The sequence below is a fragment of the Adiantum capillus-veneris genome, chromosome 12, assembly GCF_014529385.1.
Source record: "Adiantum capillus-veneris isolate H3 chromosome 12, ASM1452938v2, whole genome shotgun sequence".
Taxonomy (NCBI): domain Eukaryota; kingdom Viridiplantae; phylum Streptophyta; class Polypodiopsida; order Polypodiales; family Pteridaceae; genus Adiantum; species Adiantum capillus-veneris.
This window is the reverse complement of record NC_140942.1, coordinates 135,377,716-135,393,700: the sequence shown is the minus strand read 5'-3', so window position 1 is coordinate 135,393,700 and position 15,985 is coordinate 135,377,716.

Sequence of the window (15,985 nt, the reverse complement as noted above, 5' to 3'; positions counted from 1 at the left end):
CAAACCCTGGTGGAGTCTTAGGTCTATAGTCAGGACAATGTTGCGTTGGATGGTCCCCTCCACATGTCATGCACCTGCGTCGTTGAGGAATTCTATAGGCTGGTACTCTGTCAGAGTGGTTGATGCGTTGCATCACATTCTCTATGATTTTCTCCTCAACATTTACTTGGTTTTGTTCTAGATTCCCTCTTTGATCCTCAAGATCAGCGGTTTTCTTTTTCTCACTCGCATCATTCATCTTCTTTTGACCATCTTTATAGAATTCACAATTGTCAGCTAGGTCAACTGCCGCTTTGGTCACCTCTTCCAAGGTTTGGTATCTTTTCATATATAGGTCCTTTTGGAGATTCTCATTCCTAAGCCCTCTAATGAAGCATAGGATCTGACGTTCTGGCGTGGGTAACTCTTGGGTAGGACATCTAGCAACATATTGCTTGAAACGCAGTATTGCATGTCGCAATGTTTCTATTTCGCCTTGTTTAAATTCCTGAATCTTAGGAAGGGTGTTATGTTTTATGCCCCTCTTGGTGAATTCTTGAACAAATTCATCCAACATTTTATCCATGGTTGTGAACTCTCTCTGTTTCAATAGTTCAAACCATGCTTGTGCATTGTCCTCCAATGTAAGTCCAAAACCCTCATACTGCGTGTGGAAGTCCTCTACTCGTTCTGCTCGTAGGACTTGCTTGAAAGCTGAGACATGGGCGTATGGGTCTCCTATGCCATTGTACTTTCTATTTACCCATTTTCTTAGCTGAGATGGTCTTATACTTTGGGGTGCAAAGTATGGAACCATACTCCTCTCTGGTATCGTTTCATCTCTCGTTATCTCTCTAGGAGGAAATCCATGTGGTGGTCCCCTCTTTGGAATTCTCTTAGAGGTTCCTGTGTTTGGTGGATGTATATGAGGTCCTCCTTCATTGACCAAATATCCACTCATCTCTAATTTTGTTCGCGGATTTGTGCTTTCTACAGCTCTATATTCTCGTCCATACTTTTCAACAAATAAAGATGTCCATTGTCGGTCGACCTCGTATGTATAGACATATAAGAGCTTGTACTCTGTCAACTCATCTGGGTAAGGCTCTAAGCAACTGTAAAGATTGAATTTATCTCCATTAATATACCTATATAGTCCTTCACTTTCATGGTTATACGTCCAAACTCTCTCCACAAAATTGGTCTTTATGTACTGTAGGTTTGGAAGATCTATTATGGGTGGGTGCTCATCTATCCCTGCAATCCATGTGCTTGTATAAACTGAGTCTGAGTCTGATGTAGACATGACTTCTAGGCTTAACAGATCTAGCTTGCTGTAGTAATACCTCTCTCAGTGTGTTCAAGTGTTTTCGTCAGGGAAAATCCAAAACTATGTCCAAAACCATGAGCGTTTTATCACAATTCTCTCAAATTGTCGATTTTAGACACCCCTGACTTCCGGATTTACTCTAAGATCTATAGTGCCGCTTTCAAGCTACATTTTGATTAAAAAAGTTTTGGAATCGGAGTCCGTATGTGAAAGTTATGACCAAAACAGTGAGATGTAATTTGGAAAGTTTCTCTATCTGATGTTTTTGCAAGTGGTCAGTTTGAGCTCAAAATTGGTGTGTGCACTCCTTAGGCAATGATAAACCCAGTGGTATACTTGGTTTCAAAAAAATTCTCAAAAAAATTTCGTGACTTGTCTATCGCGATAGACTCACCAAGTACCCCTTGCAGATGTCCAAATGCACTCAAACTTTGTGGACATGGTATAATGGGCCTTCTGAACCCAAATATGAAGTCATATTTGAATTTTGATTTTTCTACAGTGAATTCCTGAGTCTATCGCGATAGACTCACCAGAGTGTTACTGGGATACAGTTTTTCAACTGTTTTCACATATTTGAGTTCCCCCTTCTCTTGAGATACTACTCACCAATTTTCAACCAATTTGGAATACTTTTCCTTTGGAACTTGCATCAAACAACAGTCTCTTTTCTGATCTTATGAAGTAATCCTCTTAGATGCACTAATACTCCAAATTTACTCAAATTTTAACCATAGGCTCACAACAATATGTAGAACAAGGTCCTAAGGTCAGTTTTCAAAATTTTCAATTTTTGTGAAAAAGCCTCAGTCTATCGCGATAGACTCAGCAGATTCTTTAGTTTTGAAAATTTTCTAGATTTCTCTTCACCACTGTGTTCCCTATGCTCTGTACACCTTGCTCACCAATTTTCACTTGTTTTGGACTTTTTCTTAGGTCTCTAACTCCAACTCTAGAATTCTGAGTCTATCTGATCACTAGACAATAGACTTAGGATGACTTCCCAATTGTCCAAAATCCACCACATTTTGTGTGTAACCTCATGAGAGGCTAAACAAGCTATGCTCTAGAAGGTTTTGAAAATTTCAGTTTCTTTGGCCCTGCTTTGAGTCGATCGCGATAGACTGAGCAAGTACCCCTTTTATAGGTCAAACTTGAACTTTGACTATACCACTGTGTTCCAACACCTCTCCTTAGTCCTCCTACCAATTTTAAAGTGGTTTGGACTTTTACTTTGTCAGTTAGACCAGATCTGGTGTTTTCTACAAGTTGAATCCTCTCAAATGGTCTTAGACCCACTTTCTGATGTCCAAATGACTTCAAAATTTTTATGTGTCCTTGATAGCACCTTTCCAAGCTATGCTATAGAGGTTTTTGAAAAATTCAGTTTCTATCGTTGGGTTCTTAGTCTATCGAGATAGACTCACCAAGTATGTCAAAATGACACTTTTTTCAAATTTTCTCTTCACAGATGTGTTCCCTACCCTCTGTAGATCATGTATACCAAGTTTCACAAGGTTTGGAAATTTGGTCAAGTCCCTTTACCCAATTTGTCTCTGAACTTAGACTCTAAACACCAGACTTGAGGTTTAGTGGTCAAGCAGGTGTCCAAGTACACTCAATTTTTGGGAGCAGCCTTGTATTGATGTGTTTTACCTGTGGTATGAGGGTTTTTGCCTGATTGTGAGTCTATCTCCAATTCACCAGTCTATCGCGATAGACTGAGCAGAGAGCCACTGGGAAGTGATTTTTTTCTCTGTTTTTTGACAGTTTGGTTCCCAATGCCCTTAGAAGCCTATCCCCAAAGTTTCATTCAATTTGGACTTCTTTTCCTTTGGATTCAAGCATTTCACAGTTCACTTCCTTACACTCAGAAAAAGAAAATTCCCACTTAGATGCACAAGCACTGATGCAAATGCTTTGAAATTTCACATGCAAGCTCTAGAGCATATGCAAAACAAGGTCATGAGGTCAAACTTTTTTTTTTTTTTAAATTGCAGGTTTTAGATTTTTCTTTTTTGGATTTCTTATAGTTTTTTTTTTTTTTTTTGGATTGGACCAAATCTGTGTTTTCCCCCTACCTTAAGGTCTCCAATGCAAAATCAAGCACTCAAATCGGCTTTCAAACGACCATTTTAGAGCACTTTTACCATAATCAACACAATTCTGCCTTTTGTGCTTTCAAGCACATTTTCATGTCAAAATTGCTCTAGATCAACATCAGATGTCCTACACTACCTAAAGTCCTACTTTGGATGGTTGAATGGTTGTTTTTGCTTTCTAGCAAGCAAACAGCTTCCTGCTTACCTTTTGCGTTTTTTTTTTCCCTCTTTCAAGTTCTTCACAACCATAAGTCACAACCAAATACACAAACCATAAAACCTAATATAAACACACAACAAATTAATATAACCATACCTCAACCTCATGGTGGACCACCTCGGTGAGACGCACGCTCCCTGGCTATCCCTTAGTCAAGAGATCCGCTCTCTGACTTCCCACTAAGAAGGCAAATGGTGACAACACTCTAGAAAACTCTAGAGAAACGCTATACTATCAAACACGAGTGATGCGGTCTACGCTAGTTTAGGCGCTTCGTCCCCGGCAACGGCGCCAATGTTAGCGGGTACGCCGCGACGGACGATGGAGCACAGCGAGAACACAGACCAAAAAACTGTCAATCCGAGGATGTAGCTGACCCGACTAGGGCATGGGGGCAATCTCTGGGTTGTCAACCCTAAGCTAGACACGAACAACACTCTATAGTCACTAATCCTACCACAACACTACAATAAAGCAAAGAAACAGACAACGCATCCTACGAAACACTACAAGCTCGAAACAGTCTCAAATCATATCAGAATGACTCGAAATCGGAGGGCAAGACTCACAAGGATATATCCTTTATGGCCAAACACCTAAACCCTGAAAACCATAACTGTAAGACCTCTAATCGCTATCGCGAAAAACTCAAAACAGTAATTTCCAAAGTGTCTGGAACTGATCTACAAAGACATCAACACGAAGAGCTTCTCGCCCTAATTCTAACGACTACTTGATCATTCAGATAGGATGTCGTTTGAGGTACTTACGACCAAATATAGCTCGTAGCAGGCGGGCTCGCGATGTGGTCCTCGGCTTGCATTGCTTGCGTCGACGCGGAGAGCTCCTCGATGCTAACACGCTCCTACTCTCATATCTGCAATGTGATTAGTGTGCACGATGGTGTGTGTGCGTGAAGCTCACTCCCATGTGCTGCAGAACCCACGACTGTATATTAATTGAGATAACGTAATGAGTTTTTTACAAAGCCTTAGGTTTTAGCTTATATACAAAGCCTTCAAACCTAATGTCCGTCCAAATGACCTGAATTGTCCCTAGGCTTCTACAGAGCTTAATTACAAGAAACTAAGTTGGCTTTACTCATTATACAAGCATCTGCGGCCAAAATACAAGTGCCGAGTTAAAATATGAGGTTCCCGTAAACATTACAAAAGTGGCCGTAATGGCTCAAAATAATAATAACGGGATATTCAATGACGTCCATGAACTCGTATCTTCATGTTGCAGCATCCATCTTCATCTTCATTTGTCATAATTATCAATATCTAATTCTTCTAAATGATTTTCTCATATTAAACTGATCAATTAATGTGGGGAAGTGCCAAGGGAGAAAAAGCTAGAATATTGGTTAAGCTAGTAGACCGGCCACAGTAGGGATCCAAAGGAGGGAAAATAGGGATCCAAATGGGGGGGCCATCTGCAAAAGATCCATGTGCAACAATGGGCTAAAAAGACCGTAAGGTTCAGCCCATTAAGACTTCCAAAATGCTAAGGTTCCAAAATTCAAAGGTTGTGTCCAAAGGTCAACCCTAGGGAAAATTGGATGCTTTGTCTGTGCCCTAAAAGTCTTTGCACATCCCTACATGGGAGGGGGCGAGCCCCAAAGGTAGGGGATGAGAGAGAAAGCCACACACACACACACACACACACACACAGGCTCCCTTTACACAAAGGGAATGAGGGACACATGTCAGCTCCCTAGGCCAGATGCCCACAAGGTGTGCCCAATTCCTATTGGAAGACCCTTGAAGTGGACCAATGAGAATTAAGCTAGAGTAAATGTAGTTTAATTAATTTAAAAACATTTAATAAAAGAAACCAATGAGAATTAAGGCTCCTAGAAGACTATTGGGCAGTCTCCCAAAGGGTCCAATGATCATTCAAAAGCCCCATGGCTTGCCTGATTTCTATTGGCCAGGAGACAAAGGGGTCCAATGAGAGTTTAGTTTAATTATTTAATTACCTAAAGCTCTCACAAAAGGGGAAAGGGGGACACATGTCAGAAGGCTATCACTTATGCTGCTTAATACCTATTGGCTTGACTTGGGGAGGTCCAATGAGGCAAAAGCCAGACCTAATTAGCAGCTAGGGCTCGCCCAAGAGAGGGAGGGGGCTGATTTTTGCTGGGCATTGACACACACACACTCACACTTGACCATGTGTGAAGGAAGAATACTCTATCTCCTCCCAAGCTTTAATGAAGAGCTCATCACCTACTCCAAGCTTGTGAGATAGAAGCCTACATCAACACTCTCTTGGCATGTGGATGCAAATCCAACCAAGAGCCAAGCTTCAATGCATGCTCACCTCCTCTACCAAGCTAATTACTAAGCTAAGCTATGCCAATATGAGTGATTATGTGAGGAGATGTACATCTTTCTCGTAAGATACTCCTTTTTCCTCTCAATCTACTCTCATACCCTGCTAGCTCTCGCCATCTTCGAAGGTGTGCGAGGTCTTGGGTCTGAGAACGGGGATAATTCAAGTTGTGTTTGATTAAGTGTTTTGCTTGGTGTATGAAGCTTCCATCTTCATTGCACTAGCTAGTCTTGAAGGAACACAAAGAATTGTATTGTACAATGTCTCTCTTGATGGGAGAAACCATAATACAAAGCCTTTTGGAGGGGGGACCGGCTCCATGCAAATCCGGTCCTCAACTGTTGTCAATAGCTTAATTTCTCTCTCTTTTGAAAGTATTGTCGATGCTATCTAACTAGGTGTTATGCTTTTTGTTGCTCTCTCCACCCAAGCACTCTTGTAATTCTCATTAGGAATCTATTCTAATGAAATGCCCACTATGTTCATGCTTATTTCCGCTACACATAAGTTATTAGGCCATTAAATGTTACATTGGTATCAGAGCTCAAGGTTTCTCTTTTCTTGCTCAAGAAGGGAGTTCCTCAAGCTAGCTACAAATGGTTGGTATTATTAATTGCCTGTGAGTAAGTAGAATAGGGATTTTTCAGCCTTGCAGTGCGCCTGCCTTTGTGTAGTTAACGGGGCATCACCGTCGAGAGCTATGGTCTTAATAGTGGAGTCCTACGGGGCTTGCCTACGGCTTAACCACTATTGAGCTATTAGAAGCTTGACAGGAGCCGGTGCTGTTTTGGTGTCGAAAGACCCTCTCTTCTATTCCTTGCAATTAATGGTATTCGAGCCGTGGGTACAGTAGCTTGAGTGCTTTTTCTAAAGGGGTAAAGAGGAGTAGCAACTAGGGCTTGAAGTGCCAAAGTATACCTAAAAAGTTTACACCTAAAAGTTTTTAGAATGGCTGACAATAGTAAAGAGAGTGAAATTAATGTTGATAACTTTTATTTTGCTCATGAGCAAGCTACTAATGATGCTTCAATGCTTGTTAACTATCTTGTTTCTAGGCTTCAACAAGCCATGGGCAATCCATCTCTCCAAAGTGAAGTGCAACGGCAGCTCCGTGCTCACGGGATTCTCCAAGCTCATCACCATGACGAGAGAACACCTAGGAAGCCTCCTTGTGAGACTACCAAAAGAGGTCTCTCTCCGATTCGGGAAGAAGAAGAGAATCCATATGAAGGGCTCAAGAATTTACTTCTTGATGATGCATCTCCTTCCCAAAGGAGAACTCAAGAGCCTCCACCGAAGGAACGAGAAAGAAGCGAGTCTCCCGCCACCTCGGCGGAGATGGCTCCACGAAGACGGCGGGCTAAAGGCTCTCCATCACCACCAAAGCGGAGAAGACCATCGTATTCTTCTCCTCACCACAATTCAAAGAGGGATGATAAAAAGCAAGAGAAGAAAAAGGCGAGAAAGAGGACACCCTCTTCTCCATCTTCTTCATCCTCTTCCTCTTATGAAAGCTATGGTGAAGACGACACAGATCAAGACAAGAAAAAGGCGAGAAAGAGGTCACCCTCTTCTCCACCTTCTTCAAATTCTTCACCTTCTGAAGAAAGTGATGGTGCAACTTTTGAACCATCAAAAAGAAGAGGCCATAGGAAATCCTATGCCGCATGGAAGAGGTCGTCCAAGCTAAAGAAATTCAAAGAGGGAGGGAAGAGCATCTCTTTCCTTACCTATGATGGCACCTTCGGTGCTACGGACAAAGTCTTGGCCTTTATCCAGCAATTCGATGCGGCGTTTGGAGATGAGGGCTTCACGCAGTCCTCTAAGCTACGCCATGTAGCTATGCACTTTCAAAAGTCCGCCAGACAATGGTGGTCTAGCCTACGAGCCAACGGTGAAGCTCCACGAACATGGAAGGCTTTAAGAGCTTCCATTATGAAGCAGTTTTTGGCCACCAATGCCAAAGACAAAGTACTCACCGAATGGCGAAGCTTAAAGCTCTCTCCCAATGAATCCATCCACAAATATGTAGACAAGTTTTGGGACCTACAACTCAAAGCCACTGTCTTCAAAAAGTTGGATTTTGGAGAGCAAAAGCAACAATTTTGTGCGGGCTTAACCGAAGAAATGGCGGAGTATGTCAACTCCCAAAGGCCACGTACCATATCGGCGGTAATACACCATACTATGGTGGCCTCTCGAATCAATTTCCAAACGGGGGGTAAAAGAAATAATAAGCCCCCGGAAAACAAGGGTTCCAATGAGCCTAAGGGGAAGGACAATGTCCAAAAGTCTCCTAAGGGCAATTCCAACAAAGCTAAAGAGAAGGGAGTTTACAAAGGAAAGAATAAACTCTCTCCTGAAGAGCTTGAGCGTTACCGTAAGGATAACCGGTGTTTCAAGTGCGGCGAACAAGGGCATGCGTACCGCGCTTGTCCCCAAAAGAACAACCGCCAAGATCCTCCTAGAGCTTCTTTGGTTGAAATCCAAGAGGAGGAGATTCACCAAACTCACCACAAAGGATCTCCTCTATGCCATGCTTGGGGAAAGGTAAGAGAACATGATGCTTTTATTCTCTTTGACCCTGGTTCTACTCACAATTTCATATCTATGGAGTTAGCCACCAAGCTAGGTATACAATCCTACAAGATGGGAGATATCCTACCCGCAGGCAGTGCCTTCAAGGGGCAAGAAGCTTCAGTCACTCCCTTAATCGGGAAATTGAGGCTTCATGTCCAAGGCTATGTGGACAAAGAGGACTTCTTTATCTCTCCTCTCAAGCATGAGGATGTAATCCTAGGGGCACCATGGTTTGACCGCTTGGCTGCCGATGTTAAATTTCCTGAAAGGAGAATCTCCTTTAAGTTCAGGGAAAAAGACATGTATATAGATGCTAAGGAGATGGGTAATACCATCCCCATTGTACATACACCAGCTTTCAACAAGTCAATAAAGAGCTCTATTTCCGTGTACATGATTTTTGTTAAAGATTCTCAAAATGAACCTAATGCTTTAGCAAAATAAAATAAAAGCAACCAAAAGGAATTAGAGTTATCCAATTTTCTCAAGGGGTTTCTAGATGTTTTTATTGACGACATCCCTTGTGAGCTACCTCCTAAACGAGGTAATGATGACCATGCAATTGAACTTCTTCCAGGAAGTTCACCACCTAACAAACCTCCTTATAGAGTTTCTCAAGCTCAACAAGAGGAGATTATGGAGTTAGTTGAGAAGGGCATGGTTAGGCCTAGCTCATCTCCATTTTGCTCACCTGTGCTATTAGTGCAAAAGAAAGACGGCACATATCGTATGTGTGTCGACTATAGAGCACTAAATAGGATAACTATCAAGAATAGGTTTCCCGTTCCACGGGTAGAAGACCTATTTGATAAGCTACAAGGATCGACCTACTTCAGTAGGATTGACCTAAAAAGTGGCTATCATCAAATAAGGATAGTTGATCAAGACATTGTAAAGACCGCATTTCGTACTACATTTGGTCTTTATGAATACATTGTCATGCCTTTTGGCTTGACCAATGCACTAGCCACATTCAACCGCTTGATGGAGAAGCTGTTCAGGCCTCATCGAACCTTCACTGGAGTGTTCTTTGATGATATTATCATCTACTCTAATTCATTGGAGGAACACAAGCAACATCTCCAGGTAATATTTAAAGTTTTAAGAGAGAATAAACTTTATGTTAATCGAAAGAAAAGTTAATTTTTCTTGCAAGAGATTCAGTATTTAGGTCACATTATCTCTCAAGATGGCATCCAAATGGATCCATCCAAGTTAGAGGTAATAAAAGGATGGCCTAAACCAAGGAATCTTCATGAACTAAGAAGCTTTATAGGTATGTGTGCATACTATAGACGCTTCATAGAAAAGTTCTCACAAATTGCGGGACCATTACATGACCTAACAAAGAAAAGTGTTAGGTATACATGGTCAGCTAAGGAGAACAATGCTTTCGAAAAGCTTAAAGAAAAGCTTATTTCTCAACCTGTGCTTACACTACCGGATCTCTCAAAACCATTTGAGGTCCAATGCGATGCTTGTGGTGATTGCCTTGGAGCTGTTTTTCTCCAAGAAGGGCACGCCATAGGCTATGAGAGTCGAAGGCTCGACCCTGTTGAGCAAGCTCTAGGCATATACGAAAAGGAACTCCTTGCAGTTCTACATGCCTTAGACTCATGGAAGCACTATTTATTGGGGACTCCTTTCATTCTGCAAACGAATCACCAAAGTCTTAAGTACTTCATGACGTAGACCAAGCTCTCCGACAAACAAATGAGGTGGGAAAATTTCCTTTCGCAATTTCATTTTCATATTGCTCACATTGTTGGCAAGCATAATCAAGTAGCCGATGCACTCTCAAGACGACCGAGAGTGAATGCGGTTTCCATAGCAACTCACAATGATCTATCTTCAATGATAGATGAGTATGCTATTGATCCCAATTATAGAGATGTGATTTCAGCCCTTGCATTAGGGAAGAAAGAAGAACCATTTACTTTACAAGATGGTTATCTTCTATATGGCAATAGACTATGCGTTACTAACTCCCTGCGTGAGAAAGTAATGTATGAATCTCATGCTCCCCCGTATGCGGGGCATAGAGGGATTCAATCTACCTTAAAGGGAATTGAAACATATTTCTATTGGCCTACCATGAAAGTGAACATACAAGAGTATGTTTCCAAATGTGTGGTATGTCAAAAGACAAAATTTGATAGAGGAAAGCAACCTGGATTGCTTCAACCCTTGCCAATCCCTAATTCACCATGGGAGAGCATATCCATGGATTTTATCTTTTGATTGCCTAAGTCTATCCATGGGAATACGGGAATATGGACGATAATAGACAGGTTCAGTAAACAAGCTCATTTTATACTTGTCAAAAAGACTATCAAAGCCCATCAAATGGCAACCCTCTTCATTTCACAAATTTTCAAATACCATGGCTTGCCAATGTCCATAGTGTCGGATAGAGATCCTAGAATGACCAGTAATTTCTGGAAGGGTCTCTTTGAGAATTTAGGGACAAGGCTAAATTTCTCTTCGGCCTATCATCCACAAACGGATGGCCATAGTGAAATAGCTAACCTAACCATTCTCGATCTACTAAAATCCTATGTAACGGAAGTAGATCAAAGATCCCAATGGGAGAAGTACTTACCCTTAGTGGAGGATGCTTACAATAACATTGTACATACTTCCACGGGAAAAGCACCTTTCGAGGTAATTGAGGGAAGATCAAAAAGTCCCTTGCTACTTAAGGTACATGGGAAGATCTTCGCTACAGATGAGTATAGCCGAGACCTACAAGAATCTTTCCAAAAGATTAAGGATGCTATCTCTATCTCACAGCAAAGGCAAAAGGTTGCTGCTGACAAGCACAGAAGAGGCCAAGCCTTTAAAGAAAACGATTGGGTCTTGTTAAAGTTTCCCAAGGCTCGATTAAGGCACACGACGGGCAAGAATCCTACGGGCTGTCATAAAATCTAATATCTAACCAACCCAAATGATTTTCTCATATTAAATTGATCACTTAATCCTACGGGCTGTCATAATAATCAATATCTAATTCTCCTAAATGATTTTCTCATATTAAACTGATCAATTAATGTGGGGAAGTGCCAAGGGAGAAAAAGCTAGAATATTGGTTAAGCTAGCAGACCGGCCACAGTAGGGATCCAAAGGAGGGAAAATAGGGATCCAAATAGGGGGGCCATCTGCAAAAGAGCCATGTGCAACAATGGGCTAAAAAGACCCTAAGGTTCAGCCCATTAAGACTTCCAAAATGCTAAGGTTCCAAAATTCAAAGGTTGTGTCCAAAGGTCAACCCTAGGGAAAATTGGATGCTTTGTGTGTGCCCTAAAAGTCTTTGCACATCCCTACATGGGAGGGGGCGAGCCCCAAAGGTAGGGGATGAGAGAGAAATCCACACACACACACACACACACACAGGCTCCCTTTACACAAAGGGAATGAGGGACACATGTCAGCTCCCTAGGCCAGATGCCCACAAGGTGTGCCCAATTCCTATTGGAAGACCCTTGAAGTGGACCAATGAGAATTAAGCTAGAGTAAATGTAGTTTAATTAATTTAAAAACATTTAATAAAAGAAACCAATGAGAATTAAGGCTCCTAGAAGACTATTGGGCAGTCTCCCAAAGGGTCCAATGAGCATTCAAAAGCCCCATGGCTTGCCTGATTTCTATTGGCCAGGAGACAAAGGGGTCCAATGAGAGTTTAGTTTAATTATTTAATTACCTAAAGCTCTCACAAAAGGGGAAAGGGGGACACATGTCAGAAGGCTATCACTTATGCTGCTTAATACCTATTGGCTTGACTTGGGGAGGTCCAATGAGGCAAAAGCCAGACCTAATTAGCAGCTAGGGCTCGTCCAAGAGAGGGAGGGGGCTGATTTTTGCTGGGCATTGACACACACACACTCACACTTGACCATGTGTGAAGGAAGAATACTCTATCTCCTCCCAAGCTTTAATGAAGAGCTCATCACCTACTCCAAGCTTGTGAGATAGAAGCCTACATCAACACTCTCTTGGCATGTGGATGCAAATCCAACCAAGAGCCAAGCTTCAATGCATGCTCACCTCCTCTACCAAGCTAATTACTAAGCTAAGCTATGCCAATATGAGTGATTATGTGAGGAGATGTACATCTTTCTCGTAAGATACTCCTTTTTCCTCTCAATCTACTCTCATACCCTGCTAGCTCTCGCCATCTTCGAAGGTGTGCGAGGTCTTGGGTCTGAGAACGGGGATAATTCAAGTTGTGTTTGATTAAGTGTTTTGCTTGGTGTATGAAGCTTCCATCTTCATTGCACTAGCTAGTCTTGAAGGAACACAAAGAATTGTATTGTACAATGTCTCTCTTGATGGGAGAAACCATAATACAAAGCCTTTTGGAGGGGGGACCGGCTCCATGCAAATCCGGTCCTCAACTGTTGTCAATAGCTTAATTTCTCTCTCTTTTGAAAGTATTGTCGATGCTATCTAACTAGGTGTTATGCTTTTTGTTGCTCTCTCCACCCAAGCACTCTTGTAATTCTCATTAGGAATCTATTCTAATGAAATGCCCACTATGTTCATGCTAATTTCCGCTACACCTAAGTTATTAGGCCATTAAATGTTACATCATTACTTCATCACCATCTTCATGTGGAATCTTTACAGAATCTTTGAGGAATCTTTAATGGAATCTTTATGGAAACGTTGTTGAAAGGGCGTCCTTTCAACACTAGTGCTAGCACATCAAGACAGCATGGTCAGGCTCAGGGACAGCCTATAGTGTCTAGAGAGGCAGAAACAGTTGTGGTGAGACGTTCTAAGTGTGTCTCCAAACCACTTGATCGTTATGTGCCACCTCTAAATTATGTCATGCTCAGGGATTGCAGAGAACCATCTTGTTACAAGAAGGCATTACAAGTGGTTGACTCGAAAAAATGACAGTTGGCCATGCAATCAGAGATGACGGCTCTGCATAAGAATCAAACGTGGGATTTGGTTCAATTGCCAGAGGGCAAGAAAGCTCTACCTTGTAAGTGGGTTTACATGTATAAGCTTACTCCTCATGATGGACAGCCAAAATACAAAGCACAGTTGGTTGCTAAAGGTTTTAAGCAAGAACACGGAATAGATTTTGATGAAGTCTTTTCACCAGTTGTCAAGATGAAAACATTGAGAAATGTACTTGCTTTGGTTGCCAAACATGATCTGCATTTACATCAGATGGATGTGAAAACGGCATTTCTTCATGGAGATTTGCATGAGGAGGTTTATATGCAGGAACCAGAAGGGTATGTTGAGAAAGGCAAAGAGAAATTGGTATGTCGTTTGAGAAAGAGTCTCTATGGCTTGAAACAGGCACCAAGAGAATGGTACAAGAAGTTTCACCAATTTATGCTTTCTCAAGGATACAAAAGAAGTGAGACAGATCATTGCCTATATACTCGACAAGCTAAGGATGGTAGCTTGATAATCCTCACCTTGTATGTGGATGACATGTTACTTGCTGGAAGACAAATGGCAGAAATTTCAGCTCTTAAGTCAAAAATGGCAAAGGTTTTTGACATGAAAGACATGGGTGAGGCAAGTCATATACTGGGTATGTGTATCCAGCGAGATAGGTCAAAGAAGATGCTTGACTTATCTCAGGAAGAGTATATTGACAAGGTGTTGCAACGTTTCCATATGGACAGGGAAAAGGCATTGATGACACCATTGCCGTCATATGTGAAACTAAGCAACCAAGATTGCCCACAGTCTGAGGTGGAAAAGGTTGAAATGGATACGGTGTCGTATGCGTCTGCATGTGGGAGTTTGATGTATGCAATTATTGCTACACGTCCGGATATTGCATTTGCAGTGGGAGTGGTTATCAGATATATGTCAAATCCCGGCAAGAAACATTGGGAGGCAATGAAAGGTATCATGAGATACTTAAAACATACAAAGAGTAAGCGCATATGCTATGGTAGTCAGGATTTGAGTGTCAGAGGATACACTGACTCAGATTATGCAAGAGACTTGGATAAGAGGAGATCTACATCATGCTATGTCTGTACATTGGCTGGAGGTGCCATATCATGGCAATCTCGATTACAAGATTGTATTACGCACTCTACTACAGAAGCTGAGTATGTTGCAGCAAATGAGGCATGCAAAGAAGCTATTTGGCTTGGTAGATTGGTAGTAGACTTGGGAATCAAAGTAGATATGCCAGAGTTATATTGTGATAGTCAAAGTGCTATACAATTGGCAAAGAATCCAGTGTTCCATTCGAAGACTAAGCATATTGATGTGAAATATCCCTTCATTAGGGAAGTACTTGAAGACAAGCAAATACAACTGATGAAGATCCACACCAAGGACATTCCTGCTGATCTACTCACAAAGGGACTTCCAGGAGAGGTCTTTGTGCATTGTCGTGAGTTATTGGGCATTGGATAGATGGCATCCATGTAAATCTTTGTACATTTATGTTCATAGATTTACAATTACTTAAAGTGCCACATTGGACTTGAAGTGGGAGGTTGTTGGGATTAAAGCCCAAGTGGCCTCTTATACGGATATGGCCGGCCGCCCACCTAACTCGCTTATCACTAACTCTTTGTATATACTCACTTATACTTGTGTGAATAATAAGATTTGGGAGATAACCCTTCAACGAATTCTCTGTGTACTGTGTAAGCTCTCTGTCTATGTATCTTTGTGTGTGTGTGTGTGTGTGTGTGTGTGTGTGTGTGTGTGTGTGTGTGTGTGAGTTGATCTAAGCTCCGCTCCGCGACTTCATGTATGGTGGTCCAAGAGGTTGAGGGGGGGGGATGGTCAGAGGATGTGGAAGGAACAGAAGAAAGAAGTGGAAGAGAAGGAGGAAGAAGAAGAAGAAGAGGAGGAGGAGGAGGAGGAGGAGGAAGAAGAAGAAGAAGAAGATTATGATGATAATGATGAAGAAGAAAATGATGATGATGATGATGAGCCTTTACACGAGTATGATGAGACCCTTTTGCATGAGAATCCTCTTTTTCAGATGGTAATGAGGAAACAACATGTGTGTTACCCTGTTAGAGATCCTGCATCTTTGGGTGCTTTGCCAAGTACTAAGAAGTTTCCATGAAGCTAATTAGTTGGGCTTTAAACAAAGCATCCTCGTCTTGAGAAACTCTCTTGACGCCATCATGAGAGGATGAACCTTCCCGTCTCTATTCCCTGCCATAATAACTCTGTGCAACTTGTATTGCTTTCACCCACAACAATCCATGGCACACTCTTTGAGGAAATGGCTTTGATGAGAGGACAAAGGCTCTCACTTTCCTCCCAATAGTTTGACAAAGAATTTGCATGGGGAAACTTTACAGAGGTCTCCAAAGGTAGGAAAGCTGCCACTTCCTTGAAAGGCAATGCGGGACAATAGTGGACTACACTATTATTACAAGGATAGGCTCCGTCCACATGGATATAGTTTAAATAGGTATTTGCAGT